Source organism: Denticeps clupeoides, chromosome 14 (assembly GCF_900700375.1).
Source record: "Denticeps clupeoides chromosome 14, fDenClu1.1, whole genome shotgun sequence".
Taxonomy (NCBI): Eukaryota; Metazoa; Chordata; class Actinopteri; order Clupeiformes; family Denticipitidae; genus Denticeps; species Denticeps clupeoides.
In genome coordinates this window covers 9,377,658-9,398,067 of record NC_041720.1, presented here as the reverse complement: position 1 = coordinate 9,398,067, position 20,410 = coordinate 9,377,658, and the positions used below count along the sequence as shown (strand labels likewise).

The window sequence follows — 20,410 nt, the reverse complement described above, 5'->3', positions numbered from 1 at the left end:
CCCTCTCAGGCTTTACAACATTAATTCCCTCTGGTATAAATTATACGATGTACTGGTTGATTAAAATCTGTGTACGTAACTAAATATTTTTTTAAATATATTAATGTGCAAACATGTCACACATTAAAGGAAAACCTGAGTAAAATGGTGGATGTCCAGCTGCTTCCTTAGAAGGAAGGATGCTTGGAAATCTGTACAAAGAGTGATTGTGTCTTTCACAATGCCACCATTTACTGTACTGGTGTCTCTTAATGGTTGATGAGTATGAATATTAATATACATTCGTTTTTTTTTATTCTAGTCCTGGATTTAGTTTTTTTAACTCACCTGAGAGCCGATTCAACTTCTCTGCTGACTGCCAGCCAGTTATTGAGTTCAGTCATGTGATCCGTAGGGAGACATGAACTATAGCATTCAGTCACAAAATCTCACTCAAACTCAGGACCCATTGGAGTTATTTGCAGGTGGTAGTAGCCTAGTGACCCAGGTTCAAATCCCATTTACTACTATTGTGTCCCTGAGCAAGACACTTAACCCTAAATTGCTCCAGGGGGGACTGTCCCTGTAACTACTGATTGTAAGTCACTCTGGATAAGGGAGATAAATGCTGTAAAAGCAGGACATTATCTCCACCAATCATGTACATCCCTCCAGTAGTGTAACAGATATGTAAATTTTGGGTGCCGCGTCAATCTTTCAATTCAATACAAATTTACTTTTGACTAGGTGTGCACTGTTACTCTTTACTGTTAAAAACAAGAATCATTAATCTATTTTATTATTTGTAAAGGGTTTAATTAAACTTGATTTTGCTTACTGCACTTGCTGAGAAATTTGCCCAAGACTGATATGAACACAATGTCATGAAATGTCATTTTTTAAGCAACTAATTGTACCGCAAAATCACTAAATAAACTGTCCTAGCAACTGATATGGTTCTAAAATAGCACATTTTTTAAATCACTGATAAACAAGTAATGTCCAGCACCCTATTTTAATTATTTTTGGCCCAACCGTGGTGTAAGCAGGAAAAAATTGCTCTCCCATGTGGTCACACAACTATTATCGGATTATCCCACATTATTATGCTTAGTGAACACATCCAACTGCTCAAAAGCTCCACCAATTTACAGTATATGCTCATTAATTAATTTGTAGCATTGCATCTTCATTTGCGGTTCGTGACAGCTTGGAGTATTACTCATCAGCCTGGCCCTGAGGTTAAACGTGTAGAGGCATTTTGAGCATCCGTCCTGAATAATCAATACATTCCAGAGCCTGACCTCTACAGGTCCATTACCATGACTGAAAAAAGGACACATGGTGATGAGATTCCAGTAAAAAGCTGTTGGTGCATTCATTCAATTTTTTTTTTTCAAGAGAAATTGTTTTTTTATGGAAATCGGGTCTGGAAAAGGACACATTCAAAATAACGAAGCAGACATGACGTTGGAAGAAAGAGATTGATGTGCCTGTAGGGACCTCTTGACCCGCGGGATGTCATGGTGTCTGTTACCAGTCAGGTGGTTTTTATTTTTTTTCATATCACCAGCCAAGTTACATCAAGACATTATTGGCCCCACAAAAAAAAAAAGCCAGCGAATCATTCTTACTGTGACTCCGGGCAGAACACAGATGTGAACAGAAACTCGTGAATTCCCCCTGAAGGGTCTGTATTTTGTCCAGGAATCCCTGTGTTCTTTGTGAAGCTACCAGTTTCCACTAGAAGTCACAGAATGTTCCGGAAGTTTAGATACACCCTGTGAGGATCTGATAGGTCTGACCTTTATGAAAATGAATGTTAGTGAATAATGGGGCGTGTTAATGACTGCATTGTGACCGATGACTGCAGTAGCCTTAGCAGCGTATGAGAAATGTGAATTTTGTTTTATTATTCATTCATACATGTCAGTTCATCCATTCAATAATGACAGTGTTGTCCTAAAAGCCCTCGGCTGGTCAGCTCGGCCTCATCAGGAGCTGAGAGCGGCGTAAAAGCCCCTCGGTCGATACCACCCTGCTGAAACCAGGCGTGTCCTTTCATTCCCGGCTTTTCTCTCTACATGGTGCAAAGGCCTTCGTAGTACTGCACGACAATGCAGAGAAACAAAAGCTAAAACCTGGTGAAAGAGACCGTGGGAAATACGGGGAATGGAAAAGCTCTTAGGTGTCAGTTGGAGCTCCAGTCTAAACTGCAGAGCTTCTCATAGAAGCAGAAATGACCACCTGAAAACAACCTTTGGTTCACTTTGGCTTGGGCGGACTGTATGTTCTCCACAAAGTTCTTTAAGTAGGCGGTACGTGTCAAAGTAACATCTAGGCGAACGAGTAGCTAGCGGAACTTTTCCCTGTCCTCCATTTTCTCTTAGTTTCTCATGTTCTCAATGTGCACTTGCACGCTTATTTCAGGACACCATCTTCCTTTGCTCCGTGGTCCGGTTCTAACCCTGGCGTGACCATCATGGGGACATTTGGTTCTAGACGGGGGTCAGCATGGGCACCTTGACTTATTTGCAGCCACACATATAGCAAGCTGTGAGGGGCATGAAGGTTCTTATCAGTTTGTGCTACAGTAGGACCAGATGGTAGTCTTCATTCCCACATCTATGAACCTGCAGTTTACCTGTTGTCTTTCCTTCATACATCACCGTCTGGGGATAACCCTTTACACACCTAAAAAAAAAACACACCTATCCCAGTTTCGGGATTTTCTCTTTTTTTTTTTTTTTAATTGTCCTTTCATCAGGGCAGGTGGCCCGTTTTCCTGGTGAGGTGACCTCCGGTCTCCCGTGACAAAATCACACCCTCTGCTGAGAGGATTACGGTGATGGGTTTCCACGGATGCCCAGTTTCATTGTGTGTTGTTTATTCATTTATTTATACAACACTGTTCAATCAGCACCGAAGCCGCTAAGCAGCTTTCCTCGGATCGTGCCTCTGAATTCCAGGGAAGCTGTTGATTTATTTATTTAATTTATCTATTTTTCATATGGACACACACTGCATGTGGGAAAATGAGCAGAGATGTAGCCGTTCTTGATTTATTTATTATCTGTATAATCTGTATATTTCATGAATTACTGCGCATTCAGTTGAGTATTTTTCTGTATTTATTAATATCAAATATTAAACTTTTTCTAGTTTTCTACCTACCCTTATTTGCTATTTCTTTGTTTTGATCTTTCAGTTTCATTCTACAATGTTCATTTTAGCCCAATTTAATCCATGCATACATTTCTAAAATCAGTGGCAAACACAAGGCAGATGTTCAGAAGATGATTTCTCTTTTGAGAAATGCGTCAGGGCGTGGTCAGAGCTGTTAATTCGTCATGGTTGGAGGATAGAGGAAAGCCTGACTGGGTGCCACTTTGAATGTTCTTTTTCTTCCTCCGGCTGTTCCTGCCACAGCAGATCAACCGGTATGGTTGTCCGCATAATTGAGTTAGCAAAAATTTTATGCCGGATGCCCTGATGTAACCTTCCCCATATACTCGGCCTTTGGACTGGCACCTAGAAAAAGTACAGTCACATGCCTCCCCAGAGGCTGGGTTACTGTTCTCAGTGATTGGATGGCTGGAAATGCTGTTAATGGATGGAATAGCCATTGGAAAGGAATGCTGTGTTCACTAATGCAAGTCTCTCACTTCATTCATTGATTATTAGTATTGTATTTCTTAAATTAGTCTTTTCCACCACCTGGACAAAAGTTCCCAAATCTGAAAATACGGCAACTAAAATGAACAAATTAAGACTTAAAGTAAAATTTCACGATAAAAGCCGCATCTGTAGACTATGGCTTATGGGATGTGCAGCCTGATTTTATGGCAGGAATAATGCAAACACACACTCTGCTCTGTATTAAGTTCTGTTCTCTCTGTCTACCTCCCTTTGTTCTATGATTCAGCTGCTCTCTCGCCCCGGCCCGCGGTCTCTCTTTCTCTAATGGTGAATTATCTACCCCCTCTGTGGCGTGTTGTTCAAAAATGTGTTTCAAAGGAGTTGTTGCTCCAGATTTTATCTGGGGATATTAGGTTCATTGGAACAAATGTGTTTTGTTACTCCACTTACCAGAAGCACAACACGGTGAGTCTGTAAGGGAGACTTCTGCTTACTCAGCCGGCAGTAAAGCACTTTACAGCCTCATAAAAAAATTTCATATAGCCAAATTTTTTAATTGCAATAGTTTAAATTACCTAGAAAAAATACACAACTGCGTTACCAGAAGTTTATTTGAAAGAGTGAGCACTTTTATATCCCCCTCAAGGTAATTCAAGCCAGACTGAAGGTGGGAACTATGGCTGGGTGTGAAGCCAGAATGCAAAATTTAAAAACTCAATAAATCCAGGTCATTAATTCCATCCTCCCCCAAGGGTCAAGCAAGTGTTTGCAGAGACCCAAATCCACATTTCAAAAACTAGGAAACCTTGTAAAAGCCCAACTCTTGAATCATATAAATTTACATGAAAGCATTAGTAGAACCGGCTTTTCTCCAAGCATATGCTTCTGCTAATGAAGTCTAGAGAATGTACTGCTCTTAATATAGACACTTTAGTATAAAGGCAAACAATGTAGTGCTGTTGTCTGGGGGGCTTGGTTTAGACATGGTAAACCTCATGGCTGCATTCTTGATTCTTCATTAAATATAAAATCCCAGTGATGAATTGCATGAATTGCAATTCAATAAATAACTAAGAGTAAATGAAATATGGATGTAGCTACTCTGATGGGACAAACCCGCTCAAAAAACACACTTTAAACATAATTATTATAGCAAATGTAATGTCACTGATGAATTAAAAAACAACCTCCTTATATGCGACTTCCACCTTCAGTAATCTGCACAGCTTCCTTCTGTAGACCCCCAGAGCACTGCACTATTGCAAACACCTGGCACGACATCTAAGGTCACCAGACATGGTGATTAAAGAGGACATGATAATTAGGGCTGCTAGAGTTTAAATGTTGCAAATTCTTCATTGATATTTTTTATGATTAAATTCACTGCCATGGTAGATGGTGAATTGATGTTGTGTGGATGGCTTGCACTGTGTTAACTGTGATCACACTGAGGTGTTTCTTAAAATATCTGTTTATTGATTATTAAACAGTGGATGTTAAAATTAGCAGTCATATAAGGGCTCTAAATGAGGATGAGGATTTCCTAGAGGATGTTTATTTATTGTAGCTTTATTTATTGTACAGTTAACCCTGCTGCTACTAATGATTGACAGGCATTATATTCATTTACATTACATTTACATTTACGGCATTTGGCAGACGCCCTTATCCAGAGCGACTTACAACATGCTTTCAAGTTACCATTGATGAAGAGATCAATTCCGGTTCACTAGGACCCCAACTATGAATACATCTATTTTATTCACTCTGTTGTAGATTCTGTACACAAAGTTCGACAACAAGAAAATTACAATTTAATCTAAATATTCTTTAAAGAGGAAGGTCTTGAGCTGTTGTTTGAATATTCAATTATATAACGTTCTGTTTATGAAATAGATTTGGTTAGAGCATGCCATTTAGCATAAAACATACATAAAACATAACATATAACATGCTACAACCTAATTGATATCTGGCCCCATCTTGCTGGGAAACTGAGTATCATCAAAATTGTGATATCTCAGAAGTTACAGCTTTTCATGGCTACAAGCGCCGTCTACTGGTGGTTCCTGATATGCCTATTTATTTTGTATTTTTATGAACTTCCTAGATAATCATCAGGACATTTAAATGATTCACATAATGTTAACTAGAAGAAAAGCAATTTCACAAGCAATCTTTTGACTGACATGTCTTCTCAATTAATCAGCTTTGATCAATGCTAATACTCATTCATTGTCACAATGGTAGTTCCGGTGCCTTTATTGATTTATGGAGGTCTGTTTAAACCCTGTACTTACTCTGCATGCTTGACTTGTCTGATGCTGATTGTTTGTGGATAGAGCCATTAAAGACACAAAAAAGGCATTTTCATTCAGCTCTGCTGCCACAGCGAAATGTTCATTCATCATTTGTAGTGAAATCATTTTGTTTCCTGTTTTTTTTTCTTTCTTCTCCTGTCCCTGCCTTTCCTCAATGAATATTTAATGCATCCCCTGCCATGTTTATTAAGCTAATGAAAGGCAGGGTGGGAGATGCAGCTCATCATGTTTTATGGATCAAAGGCACAATAAGGTCTCGGCTTCAGTGGCTGTGTGCTTTTTGCCCAATTAACCAAAACACGGAAAGCCTGGCTCGCTTCTCCAACATCATCAGCCCCACACTCACACCCACTCCCTGGGGTTCCTGAAGCTGATGTGACTTGGTGAGAAATGTGATTAGAAGCGGCGAAGGTGTGGAGAGGTGTTGTGGCTAATTTGAGAAGCGCACTCAACTCTTGCTTCTATAAAAAGAAACCTGCATCCGTGGGGTCTTTTTTTTTTTATCGTCTTGCTTTTTTTTTTTTTTTTTTTCCCGCATTCTGGCACGTCCTTGCAACACATTCCCCCTCCTGCTCCTCCAGCTGGCATGGAATATTCTATACTGTTCTCTGCACCGTCCAACTGAGTTTTCCACTGATGTGCCGAAAGTAAAAAGGGCTACAGTGTGCAGTCCTTCATTCTCGGGCGTTCCATCTCTGAGCAGGGATTCGTGAGTTAATGGCACAAGGACACTGCTGTGAGAGGTAGTGTCCCTTGCGGTTGGCTGATGGGGTCGTACAGTAATTGATGTACATGAAGAGTGACCATGTGTCTCCACAGGCTCATCCCTCTGCTTCCCCCGGGGACCACAAACCATTTACAGCAAAATAAATGAAGTGTCTGGAGAGAAAAGTGGGAAGGGAAGACAGATGATTATTGTAGAGTAAAGAGGGCATCTCCTTTAAATCCTTGTTCCTTGTTTCATATTGTAATGTCTTATTGCACTTTTTATGTAATTTGGCCATGAACCATTTCAGGTTACCTATATTTGAACAGCAAATGCATATGCATGCCTTCACTGGCCACTTTATTAGAGACACCTATCCATAATTTGTGTTTTCCTCGTGTGTTGTAGTTTAGAGTCGATCCCTTATGCTGTCATGTTTAGTTTGTGATGATCCTCTTCCTGCCTTTCATCACTTGTTTCTGACTATAAGACAATCGATGGCAACATATCCTTTGTTAGTGAAGCAACATGACGGCATCATCATAGTACGATGCATGTATCACCATCTAAAAATATCTCTTAGCAGGTGTCATGGAAACGGAAACTAACCTGTTTTTGAAACAGGATTATACCCACAAAATATGAACAAATCAGATGGGTCTGGGTTTTAGCTTTTACTACCACTTCAGAATATCTTCTTCCATAATCTAACTAAATGTTGTGAGAAGAAATTAATCCATTTTCCCCAACAGTTTTAGACTATGGCCATAGTTTCTTGTTGAATTGTTCTACACAGTCAGTTTTTCTCAAAATTCAAAAACCCAATCTGGCAACATTTTTTATTCTGGTTTTCTCCTTCATCCCCTTGCTTTCTTTGTTCATATTGTAACATATTGAATGTAACATATTGAAATAATACCACATTGACTCAGTTGGACATTGAACTAACTTTTTAAAAGTCTAGGCAGAGGAAAGCCCATTTGAAGTCAGGTCCACTTTACATTCTCCACACAGCTCCTTCAAGTGATGATCTGATCACAATCCCCTCGCATACACAAGAATTTTTAAAAATGTTTTACTCGTTCGCATACAAAATCCAGCCACACTGCTCATCTTAATACAATATATAAATGTGGACCTTCCTTCGACCCCTGCTAATAACAGCATAGTGTTGCATTCCTCAAAGAGGCTAAACTAGTGTGTAACACCAGATATGAACACTATGCATTTAATGGAATTAAGCTGCTAGGATTTAAATGGAGGAGATTACTGTTGGGAGAGAAGGGCATCACTTCCATGTTCATCACAAGTGATTCTTAACGCTATCAGTGTACTTTCACCGCTAGCACAAATCCTATTCTAATGAAATTGCTATCTGTCACAGTAGTGACTTCACAAAGCAAAGCAGTGTGTGGCTCGTTCACACTTGGGTGGGATTTCTCTTGTCGTAGGTGACTGACAGGGGAGGATTATTCAGGTTTCATCATCCTTGGGTGTTACATGAAAAGGGATGCATCTGTATTACACCCCCCACCCCCCACGTCGTGGTAATCCCCATGCCTTGTGTGATTCCTGGGCTTTAAGACTCCATCTATATTCAGGGCTGGCCGTCTCCAAAAGATAACCCCCCCCCCCCCCCCCCCCCTCTTATTGGCTGTCTGTGTGGAACTTATTCTTTTTTATTATTCCAGTATAGAGACAGAGCGGCGACAGCTTGATACGCTGCATCCCCGGCCATTTATTTCCATTTGCGTTGCCGCTTCCTGCCCTTGTAAGGGGATTCATGCAAAGGAAGCCTCCAGCCCCGGCTTGCACGACTTCGCTCTCGTTGGGGGAACAGTTGCCAGCTGCAGAAAGATGCGCGGCGCAGTGGGCAATTAAACTGTGTGCAGCATTGAAATGCGCCATTGGCTTCCCTCCCCATTAGCGGTGGCCTTGTTAGGGACGGAGGCGTCCCAGTCGAGCGGCGTCCTCGGCTCGCGACTCGCCGCAGACTTTCGCCCATCACTGCAGATCAGCGCGCTGTAATGACACCGGAGCCGCGGGATAGATGAGAAGCTCTTTAATGATGATGGAAGAGCTCTAAACAAGTTTATCCTGCTTGATAATTAAGAAGTAAGCTCCCTGGAATAGGAATGCATGGGTACGCAGAATCGCGGTACCTCAACAAACCGATTCATTTCATGCAGCTCTTTCCACTTAATTCACTTTATTGAGAGGATTTAATATGGCTCGACCAACTCTGCAACACACTGCGGAGATATATCCATTAAGCACCGATAGACTGGTAGCACCCATTCAGGACCAGCTGAAAGCCCAGGGTGAAATGGCCATCATAAAGCTGTTAAATGCTGCTGTCGTTAAAAATAAAGTCCCCCGTTCGCTGACTCCCTACTATTTGATACGTGCCACGATTAACCCCGTCGCATAAAGGGGCGAGATGCGGCGAGAAAAAAAAAAGGTACGTGTGGGTGGGACCTCTGCACCGCTGCCGTTTCGCTGAAGTTTGCGAACATTTAAGGAAATTATTTATGATATCTGGAGATACAGGGTGACCTGAGCCGGGCGATGCTGTGTATGTTTCATATCATGTGTGCTTATGTGAACGGGGAGGCACAATGCGAGCAGAAGTGTGGTACTTGTTCATCTATATTTAATGTGATCTGCTGTCAGTGTAGAGGTTTTGTGGAAACCTTTCAGAGAGTAAAGCGGAATATGAAAACCTGTCATTACGCTGCGGCAGACAGGAGCCTAGGGTCTCTCTGGGGTGTCTTTCCGAGACCTTCTTCCCACTATCGGAGCCACTATCCTTCATTCTCTCCTTCGATCCCAACGATTGCTTTATGATTCTCTCAGAAATGGATCTTTCGCCCCTCCGCACTTTCCCCATGCAATCCTGAAGAGAAACAAATAGTGTGATGTTCTCATTCCCTTTGAATGACTGTCAGCAGAAGGCTGTTACAGAAGGCCTGCGGTTGATCATATTTCAGGGCAGCGGCCTGTGAATATTTCAATGTCCTAGCTATGATTTTTTTTTTTATCTTAGGCCAGCTAGTATGCGGTATAAATGTATGTGTCTGGGTTCGGGAGTTTGGCCACATGAGAAGACATGTGTAAAGTTTTGGTGGAGGAGGAGGCTGGGAGACATGTATGGGGGAGCAGCGCTTGATGGGACGTGCAGGGGAAATCCGCGTGTGTGAGGAGGGAGAGCGGGGACAAGTCACGGCACCATTTTTTGGGGCAGTGGTGGCCTAGCGGTTAAGGAAGCGGCCCCGTAATCAGAAGGTTGCCGGTTCGAATCCCGATCCGCCAAGGTACCACGGAGGTGCCACTGAGCAAAGCACCGTCCCCACACACTGCTCCCCGGGCGCCGGTCATGGCTGCCCACTGCTCACTCAGGGTGATGGGTAAAATGCAGAGGACAAATTTCACTGTGTGCACCGTGTGCTGTGCTGCTGTGTATCACATGTGACAATCACTTCACTTTAAGTGGTGGCACCACGTTTAAACACGATGTGATGTGTTGTCTGTTATTCCATTTTAACATGAGTCTCCAAAGATTCTCAGTTTCGTCTCTCTGTGTACTGTGTAGTGAGATGACAATAAAGTTGACTTTGACTTTGGGTTGTATTTCTGTACCAGTTGTACAATGCCACCGTCTTCCGCTGCTTCTGTTTGTTCTCTCCAATGCACTGAATAAAGCGCCCAGACCACCTCCAGAGTCCAATGATGAGACAACCAGAGGGATCCTGGTCCCTGGTAATGAACTGCTGACGAGAAGAGTCGGCATCAAATGTACCAGGGTCACCACAGGGTCACCACAGTCACCACCATCGTAACGACTAAAGCTTCAGGGATCTTCAAATGGACCAGTATCATTATAATGGACATTGTGTACACTGGACTAAAACATACTCTGCACTGTCCAGGACCTCCAAACTTGGACAGATGCTCTATACTGCACGTTGGACTCTTTCATCTCTAAAACTGTGGGACTTTTCTTGGACAAATCATCACCAACTCTGCACTGATACCAATTGCAGACTCGCTCTACCCTGGAAGACTCAACCACTGGACTCACTTAACCGCTGGACAACCACTGCCCCAAGAGGCAAAAAAAGGTTCAGAAAACAGGCGTTGGATTCAAGATGACATTCTGCGTTTATTACCCTCGCTGCCCCCGGCCTCTTTTACTTCCGGGTCTCGGTTTCCAGGATTGGTCCGGCGTGTGCAGGGGTGCAGGAACCAGGACAGTATGTATACAAACTTGTGTGTAAATTACTTTGGTTACAGTAATTTCTGTCCAGGAGCTGATTCAAGTAATGCGCAAAAAAAAAACATTTAATAAAAACTACACGGACTAAAAGTGAAAGCAGCAATACATGAATTTGATGTAAGAAATACAGCTGTTATCTAACATTATGCTAAAGGGACTGGGGGTTGATCTCCTACAACAAAAGTCTACAGATTGTCACGTCCGGCGAAGCGCAGAGGCGGCACATACTGGGAACGGGATCTTATTAATAATAACACAAAGGAAAAACGGAACAAAGGCCGAAAACAGGGGAAAAGGGCAGAGAACAAAAACAAACCCGCAAGCATGTGGCGATTTCCAGAACTGAAAACAACTCTACTCATACGTTGCACGGTCCACATAAAAATGCGCCGAAGTTCCTTTTAACCGCCCTGCTGTCATCCAGATTGGCGCCCGGTGTGTCTCCAGGAGCACCCAATCGTGACACAGATGGAGAACAATATTGTAATGCTGCTCATACAACAATAGGATAACAGAGTCACTTTCTCTATACACATAATGTCATTGATTAATGAAAATTAGGGAATTCAGCTTTAGGTAGCAACCGATCAGTAACTGATCAATAGATGCTTGCATCTTAAATAAATGGTGGTTTTGTTTTCAGCCACTTATGCATAGTGCTGTGTGTGTGTGTGTGTGTGTGTGTGTGTGTGTGTGTGTGCATATGATATCCCTCACCCATGGATGACAGTAGTATGCCAGACATAACAATAATTGTTTGTGCTGCTTCTTGAGTGCTGTACCAACAAGCATAATATTTCATTTAGAAAAAAAAAAACGTAATGATTAATATGTTCAGGTTGCAGGCGTTGATTCTTGCCGATTGTAGCGCTGGTCATGTAGCGCAGCATGATATATTGCCCACCGGTGCTTTTGAGTGATTCGAGGGGGGTCTGTCCTGTCCAGACAGCGTTGCTGTGATTAGGATCGTGGTTTTATACAAGCTCCTGATAGCCCTGGTCTCCTTGTGGACGGTAATGACGTCCATTTGAGAGGTGACACACTGGGGTGGATTGATGCGTCCTGCAGTGGCACACTCTCACCTCGTCTGCGAAATGTGAGGAGGACAAGACCTTGGTTAGAGGGCAGGGGTGGGTGTGCATCAGTAAAATCCCTGGAGAATTAAGCTGTACTACCTCTGGAGTTATGATGCTTTTACCAATGAACAACGCTTAACAATTGACCGTTAAACTGTCAGTACAGATCATGTGCAAAACCAGATGATTTGTTAAAAATCTTGTTTTATCCACTGGAGGGTCCTGATCCTGAACTTTTTCAGAGCTGTGGTTGCGTTGGTGATTAGAGGGTACCTGGGTACAGCTTGGGGTCAAATGCCTTTCCTCACTGGAGGCATCCAAAGCCTTTCATTATGGATTCACATATGGAGTTGGACTGAGAATCCTTTGGCTGCCACAAATAGCACCTAAACCGGCCACTCTGTCTCCTACCAGCACATTTCAGATTCAGATTAAACGTGCAGTTTCAGACCTTTAACAGTTTTACCCACACATCCTGCATGTCTGGGAAAAAATGAGACATGAGAGCGTCATCACATTTGACCTTGGCAGCTTTGCAGCTTAAAAAAATGGAATTTCTGTGAATCAAACTCAAAATTAACATTGGGCACTGAAGACACTGTCCTATTTTTATTTTTTTTGCATGTGTGATGTACTACTTGCCTACTCTTTGCCAATTAGTATTTGGAATTAGTCGTGCTTCCGCTGTTCTTTTTTACACTCGGTTTCGTTCCGTTCATGTTGTAGAATCCAGATCTCTTCCAGTTTATTTTCAGACTTAACAGTTGGCTATAAGTTTGTTCCCTGTTGTCAGATGCGTTTGTCTTTCCCTTGCTTAACCTTACTGCTCTGAGTGTCGCAGTAGTTTTATGGGAGAGAGAGAGAGCAACAAACATACCAGCGGCATAGCATCCACATTATATCAATTCAATGGACAATGGACAATCTATGCTGTAAACATCTCAGGTCCACACCTCTACCAAACCTTAAAGTATGTGGATGGATCATCCATGCTTTAATTCAAGAATTTGGAGGTCCAAAACCTGAGGCAGTGGTGGCCTACCGGTTAAGGAAGCGGCCCCATGATTCAGATCCGCCAAGGTGCCACTGAGGTGCCACTGAGGTGCCACTGAGCAAAGCACCGTCCCCACACACTGCTTCCCGGGCGCCTGTCATGGCTGCCCACTGCTCACTCGGGGTGATGGGTTGAATGCAGAGGACAAATTTCACTGTGTGCACTGTGTTTCACTGAAGTAGTATTACCTCACCTAACATTATATTATTATGTTAGACTTACAACAGCCGTGTGTTGTAGTGTCTAGTGTATAGATTCTGCCTTCTGGGACGATGACATGAGATTGTGGACATTTGAAGTTGTTTTTCAATTTGTATTCTTTGGACCATTGCCTGTTTCTCTTCCATCTCCCCTTCTCCATAACCTTTTCGCCTCTCCTACATGTTTGTGGTTGGGACCGTGGTGGCATGAATCATAACCTGTCGGCACCTGACGCATTGCTTCTTGCAGCTCCAGAGCCGCTGACAGGAAATGGAACAGAGTGAAATGGAATAGATACATGGGAAGGGGGAAAAAAAACAGAACACAGACTGGGAGAAGGAGAGGATGACAGAAAACAGAGAATGAGAGGGAAACATGAGGAGCACAGAGCAGGTCTGAGTTCTTTAGGTCCATTGTTAAAAAAAAACAAGGTTTGCAATGGAAGCAAATCAGCAGCAAAGCAGCCTTTGAAGGATAAAAGTCAAAGGCTTTCTCCCAAACCGGCCTTCTCCCAAACTTTTTTCTTTTTGTTGACTTTCAGCAAGCAGAGGACAAGAGAAAATAGTATTTTTAAGCCTGGCCCATTCAGATAATGAGATGAAATGAAGTGTATTTAGGCTACTGGAATTGAGTTGTTGGGATTGGCGGCTGGGTGTTGAGGACCTGCAGGAGAAAACGCCTCCATGAGAACCAGTGGTAGCAGATCAATGCAGCGTTTTATTAGTTTTCATTAGGGGCCTGGATCTCATCCACACGGCCAGCCTGGAGATAAATGAGTGGTAAAACACAGCCGCTCTCATTGCTGTGTCTTATTGCAGGGGCGTACAGCAGCTAGAATGAAGCCGGAGGCCCGGTGGCAGCAGCAGGTGAAGCCCGAACACAGCAGCCTAACCTAGAGGGAGCCTATTAACACAGTAAGAGTTTGATTTTACTTTATTTTGGTCTGGTCATTGCCCATTAAGGTACTAGTTACACAAATACACACATTCAGCATGTGTTGGTTCTACTACTGTGTATGAGGCTAAGCATGCAATGTATGTAATCACAAGATAATAGGATCAGACAGTCTCAACCAATCAGCTAAGTAGTGGGTCAATGGTGGTAATGCCCAACTGAAACTAAATCCTATTCTACTTAATGCAATTCCAATGCATTGTTAATGTGAAATATTGTTGAGGTTTGCATATCACCCAAGCACCCCCATAGGAATACTAGAGAATAAAAAGTGTGTCATTAGTCCATCACGTGGAATAATAAGAATAGCACAGTTTCAAGCCTGAGATTTGACCTGATATTTAGTATGACACAGCCAATTAGAACACGGAACACGGTAACCTCCAACTCTCTGTAATGCCTGTGTGTGCCAATCCATTTCTTGACCCATAGATGTTGTTTTTTTTGTGTGTGTGTGTGTTGCGGGTTTCAGCACTCCTTTTTGTTGGTTGTCTATTTTCTCATTACCTTTGTGTCATTTTCCATGTCAATTGTTGCACATTTTTACATGACATTATTTTGGATGACATATCAAACAGTTACGTCAGAGATCATACCCTGTCACAGCTCATGCAGTATGCACCCTTAAATATTCCAAGTTACCTAGGCTTGTGTAGCAATACAACAAATTTGAAATTCATTGTAATCTGAACTTTGAATTCGATAAAAGAGCTGCTCATGGTGGGCAGGTCTGGTATTTGGCCAACATCCTCCACTCTCACACTGCCTCCGAGGTGTTCAACCTAGCAACCTAGGATGGCATACCTGAGCTGCCAAAATGCCTACGATGCTCATCAAAACTTAGAAGTAGGGTGGCCGATGTCAGGGACAAAGAACTGTGTTGGTGGGCAGTACCAGGCTTGTTCTCATGAATAAAATCCAGTTATTCCATTCAGTTTAGATAGGATCCCTAAATCCCAGCTAGCAGTTGGGAAAAATCAGAAGTCAACCCTTCAGCTACAGAAATCTGCAGAACATTCACTCTCATCAGAGTCATTTTGTTTTTTGCATTAAGTGTGCGTCCAGTTGCAGAGTAGCCATTGTGTGGTCTGGCATTTAGAGTAATTTAGCAAACATTGTGGTCCCAAACGAGTCACAAGGAAGCTTGCAAAATCTACCATGGCACTGTAGGCTGTGCATAAAACTGCTACATGAGGCATTTGATCTACTTTTCACAATTGATGTCAAACTGAGTTTATGCTTTTAGAACTACTGTCTGAACAGGGCACCTGGGGAGCCTGCCCACTGACATTTTTCAGGCCAGCGTTTCCTCCAGATGAGCTTTTGGGTCAAAATGACTGAAGAATTGAGTTTAAAAATTGTGTGAACTGTACACTTTCATTACCTGGACACATCTTTGACTTGAGTGTGTTCTCTTGTGCCTTGTCTTGTCCTCACTGATACGAGGCCCCTCAGCTGTTATGATAAATGACCTGTGGGCCACCAAGAAGTTCAAATATTTCTTCAACACTCTCTATTAAAACTAGGCCACATTTTTCAAAAATTCACACACAGGAAAAAGCATCTGTGATTCCCCGTCGGCCCCACCCCCTGCATGAAGTTTCAACCTTTTCTGCTGACGATCCTTAAACTTGGGTGAGCTGCAGGAATCTCACCCAGGAGATGATTTTACTGGAATGTGCGGCTCTCTGTCTGGGGCTGACTGTAGTTTGTGGCCATTACTGACTGAAAGAGGTCATTACTGTCTTTGGTGCCCAATTCCCTGGTGTGAACTGCTCTTCCAGCAGGATCGCTGGCAGCTGGCATCCTGCGGAGACAGATCTGAACGGCTAAAAATACCACCCGAGGAAGCAGTCCTGAGCACACACCTGTCTGTCTTATCGTATGTGTGTTGAGTGTGTGTGGGGCTTATTTATAAAGCTGTATTTGCGTTAAGACAAACAGCCAACACTTAAGATGGAGTTTTGATGGCCTCTAGTTAATGTGATTGTCACATGTGATACACAGTGAAATTTGTCCTCTGCATTTAACCCATCACCCTGAGTGAGCAGTGGGCAGCCATGACAGGTGCCCGGGGAGCAGTGTGTGGGGACGGTGCTTTGCTCAGTGGCACCTCAGTGGCACCTTGGCATATCAGGATTCGAACCGGCAACCTCCTGATTACGGGGCCACTTCCTTAACTGCTAGGCCACCACTGCCCCATAGTTAAAGCTTATAGCACCTGGTATTCCCAGGCAGTCTCCCATCCAAGTACTAACCAGGCCCAAGCCTTCTTAGCTTCCGAGATCAGACGAGATTGGGCGTTCTTCAGCTGGTATGGCCGTAAGCCATACCAGCTGACCTTTATGACCTTTTTTTGCTGGGAAGGGATGGACAAACCGCTTTATCAGGCCTGGGGCCATGATGGCCAGCTACATTTTAGCGCAGAACCTAAAATATCATAAAAGAGATCAGATTCCTAAAGGTCTTATGTGGGCTGAATGTAGAGCTGTTGGCGAATAACTGCCTTGTGTGTGTGCTTGTGTATCCTTTTACCTTCCCCTCTGCATGACGTCTTGCTCACATTCCAGGAAACTGTAACCAAGCCGTGCTACAGCAGTTCATGCCTCAGATTTTCACTTTAGATTATGGTTTCTGGTGCGCCCCAGACTGTCAGGTGCTTTGAGAAGGTGGGCTTTTGTGGATCTAAGCAGTTACTCCATCCCCACAATGCAGAAGCTCATTTAAAGTCATCCAAAAATCTGCATGTGCGGTAGAAAGGCTGCCAGCCACACATAACATTCCCAGTGCCAGGATGTGTTCTTCTGGATCGAGTCCAACTGCTGAGCTGTACCCCCACCCCATCCCTCGAACACATTTCAAATCTCAGATGGAGGCCTAGATTTCAAATGAATGCGCTAGCAACCAAATTACACCTAATGAGCCTGAGAGATGGGTACTTTAGGACAGTGTTGTCATGCTTTTTAAGTGCTTTTTCGCTGTCCAGAATTTGAACACACACTTTTTGTGCACACACTTTCACCAAGGCCTTATTGTCACGACAGGCGACCGAGGACCAGGGTGCAAATTGTTTACAACAAATAAGATTTATTAAACTTACAAAACAATCAGAGTTGAAGGATTAACAGGATGCAGATTCAAAGGATTCAGATATGCTGAGCAGACAAACATTAGGGCGTGACACATTGCCTGAGATGGCCCTTCTGGCTGTTTCTGAGAAGCTACATGCAGCCAGATCGGCCAAACTCAGCATAGTGCTTATTCTCCTTGACCTCTCTGCAGCATTTGACATCGTTAACCACAAGACTCTCTTGTCAATCGTGAAGAGGCTTGGAATTCGGGGCTCAGCATGGCAGGGGTTTGCTTCCTATTTTGATGATCCAAGTGACTTGGAAAGGATCCACCTCTGCCTCACGTAGACTCTCTACTTGTGTCCCTCAAGGCTCAGAACTAGGTCCTTTCCTTTTCTCATCTTGGATGGTAGCCCATCACCTCAAACTCAATCCCACCAAAACTGAACTAATATTCATTCCAGCAGATTCTTCACCACATCTTTCTGTTTAAACTGTTTAAATTGTAAATTTGTACATATATACAGATACATATTTATGTTATTTTTGTGATGCTATTACCTCTGTTTTTGCTACTATTACCTCCTGCTTCTGTCCACTTTCTGCCGTGACAAGTGCAATTTCCCACTTGTGGGACTAATAAAGGTTTATCTTATCTTATCTTATCTTGCTATTTACCTAGACAACTCACAGCTCTCTCCTTCTGCAACAGCCCGCAACCTTGGAGTAACAATAGACAACCAACTCTCCTTCTCGACTCACATCAGCAATCTTTCCTGCTCCTTCTCTACAATATCAGACAAATCCGCCCTTATTTGTCAACCCAGGCCACCCAACTACTGGTTCAGTCCTTAGTAATCTCAAGACTGGATTACTGTAACTCCCTTCTAGCTGGTCTACCACTATGTACCATCCGACCTCTACAACTCATACAAAATGCAGCAGCACGACTGATCTTCCCAAATTCTCCCACACCACCCCTCTGCTACGCTCCCTCCACTGGCTCCCAGTAGCTGCACTCATCAGGTTCAAAATACTGATGCTGGCCTACAAGTCCAAACATGGAGTAGCACCATCCTACCTCAAAGCCCTCATTATACCTCGCACTGCACCTCGTATACTCCGAGCCTCCAGTACTGCTCGCCTGGTCCCTCCATCTCTGAAGGTACGAGGAAGACACTCATCAAGACTCTTCTCTGTCTTGGCCCCTCGGTGGTGGAATGAACTTCCCCTGAAGATCAGAACAGCTCAGTCACTAACCACTTTCAAACGGCAGCTCAAGACCTTCCTCTTTAGAGAAGATTTAGATGAACTTGTAACCTTCTGATTGTCTGACTTACGTATAGAAACTACAACAGAGTGAATAAAAAGATTGAATTCATAGTTGGGGGTCATAGTGAACCGGAACTGATGATGTCATAGATGGTAACATGAAAGCACGTTGTAAGTCGTTCTGGATAAGGGTGTCTGCCAAATGCATTAAATGTAAATACAAAAAGATATGCAAATGTGTTGACACAAGGTAGATATGTGCAAAACTAGGTTTCAGGCATGTATGAAAACATAATACATGGTGAATATTCATACAAAAGTGACTTTGATGAGTTCAGATTCAATATTAATTTAATTAATATTAATAATGTAATTGAGCATGTATTTTACATTAAACTGAATGCTGAACAACAGTGAAAATTTGTGTTTAAACTGTTGGTAAATAGTCACTGAGAAAATGAGAACATTTACAATGCTTTGTCAAATTTGTCAAATTTCTAGTATTTTGTATTTTTCTGTAGAAGATCTAAATTAGTGGAGCTAGATGGCTAACTTTTGCACCCACCGACAGTGTTCTGAGAGTGGGAGTTCTCCTTGTATTACAAATTTCTATGATATTACTGAATCAGGAATAGCCAAACAAGCCTTAAACCTGTCAGCGATCCGCCAGTCATGGCACGCTGTGCACTTCTGGGTTCCCTAAGTGCAGCACGTGCATGGAAATGACTCATAAATTAGAAATGGAAAATATCACAGTCGCCCCCTGGTGGTTTGCAGCAGTGAATATAAAATGAGTCCGGTAACATTGACAAAGGTTTCAAATTAACAGACATTTAGAAGCAAAATGACTATATCAAATAATAATATATTACTTAAAATAAATACAATTAATCTAGTACTTTAGAAGAGCATCTGACCCTCACAGTGTCTGCTGAGAAAAAACTCTGGCCCTTGGACAAATGTAGCTGAGGACCCTGCTGAGAAAAATGGCATTTAAAAGTTATTTAAAAGTCTTACATTTGGCTTCCTTAAACCTGCAGATTCCCTGACGTATGTGACGACTCCTGGCCTGAAGGTTTGTGTGGTTTTCTGCTGGGGGTCTTCAGTCTCAACTCAGACCTTATGCAGTAAGGCTTAATGAAAGGCTTTTCTTTTGCTAAGAATCATGCAGCAGTCAATGTCTCAAGCTGTAGAACTGGAGCCACAAATTTAATTTAATAGAAATTGAAGCGTATGTTTTCACAATGGGAGTGGTGAGTGGTCCAGAGTGTGAGGTAATTATCATGGTTTTAAGACATAAGGTGGCGGAAAGAGCCAAAACACATCAGTGTGAGATTCTTCCTGAGATGCTAGAAGTCATTTTGTGAATAACCAACACTAATTAACTTCCCTAAGAGCCTAGGATACAGTCTGAAGCCAAAACCGTATGGATTGTATGGACTCCCCTTGCATCACCCACCACTTTCTTCTTTTCTGTCTCGGACAACATGTGAAAGCAAATTGCTTCCTGATGTGAGGGACGTGGGGCGGATGAGGGTCTTTCACCACAGTCATCCGTGTTTTAATAAAATGCCTCCACTTTATTTATTTTACACCACGTTAACACTTTTGCATGTACATGAAGTCAGAACGTTGATCTATCAGGGTTCTTATGTCATTAGTCTCAAAGAAACGGTGGGCTACACACACACACACATAGACTAATTGTACATGTAACATTTTTTAACACTCTTTAAATCAAGACGTAAACCTATACCAGTAACAGAATTCTCCTGTATTCGGTTCATGTATATTTTTTTTACTTTTTTATGTTTTGTTAATGAAAGTGAAGTGATTGTCACTTGTGATACACAGCAGCACA

The 20,410-nt window shown here is 42.7% G+C and overlaps 1 protein-coding gene and 1 pseudogene across 7 annotated transcripts in view; one reads left to right on the top strand and one right to left on the bottom strand.

Annotated features, from left to right (window-relative positions):
• Positions 1-20,410, top strand: part of lrfn2b (leucine rich repeat and fibronectin type III domain containing 2b) — a 102,018-nt gene that overhangs the window by 45,938 nt on the left and 35,670 nt on the right. For 3 of the 7 annotated variants that reach the window (XM_029002603.1, XM_029002606.1, XM_029002605.1), the window contains exon 3: positions 14,071-14,166. The exons of the other annotated variants lie outside the window; for them this stretch is intronic. The gene's annotated coding sequence lies outside the window, so the exon portion shown is untranslated. The remainder of the gene's footprint in view (positions 1-14,070; positions 14,167-20,410) is intronic. 7 annotated transcript variants of the gene reach the window in all.
• Positions 16,416-16,534, bottom strand: LOC114764018 (uncharacterized; annotated as a pseudogene).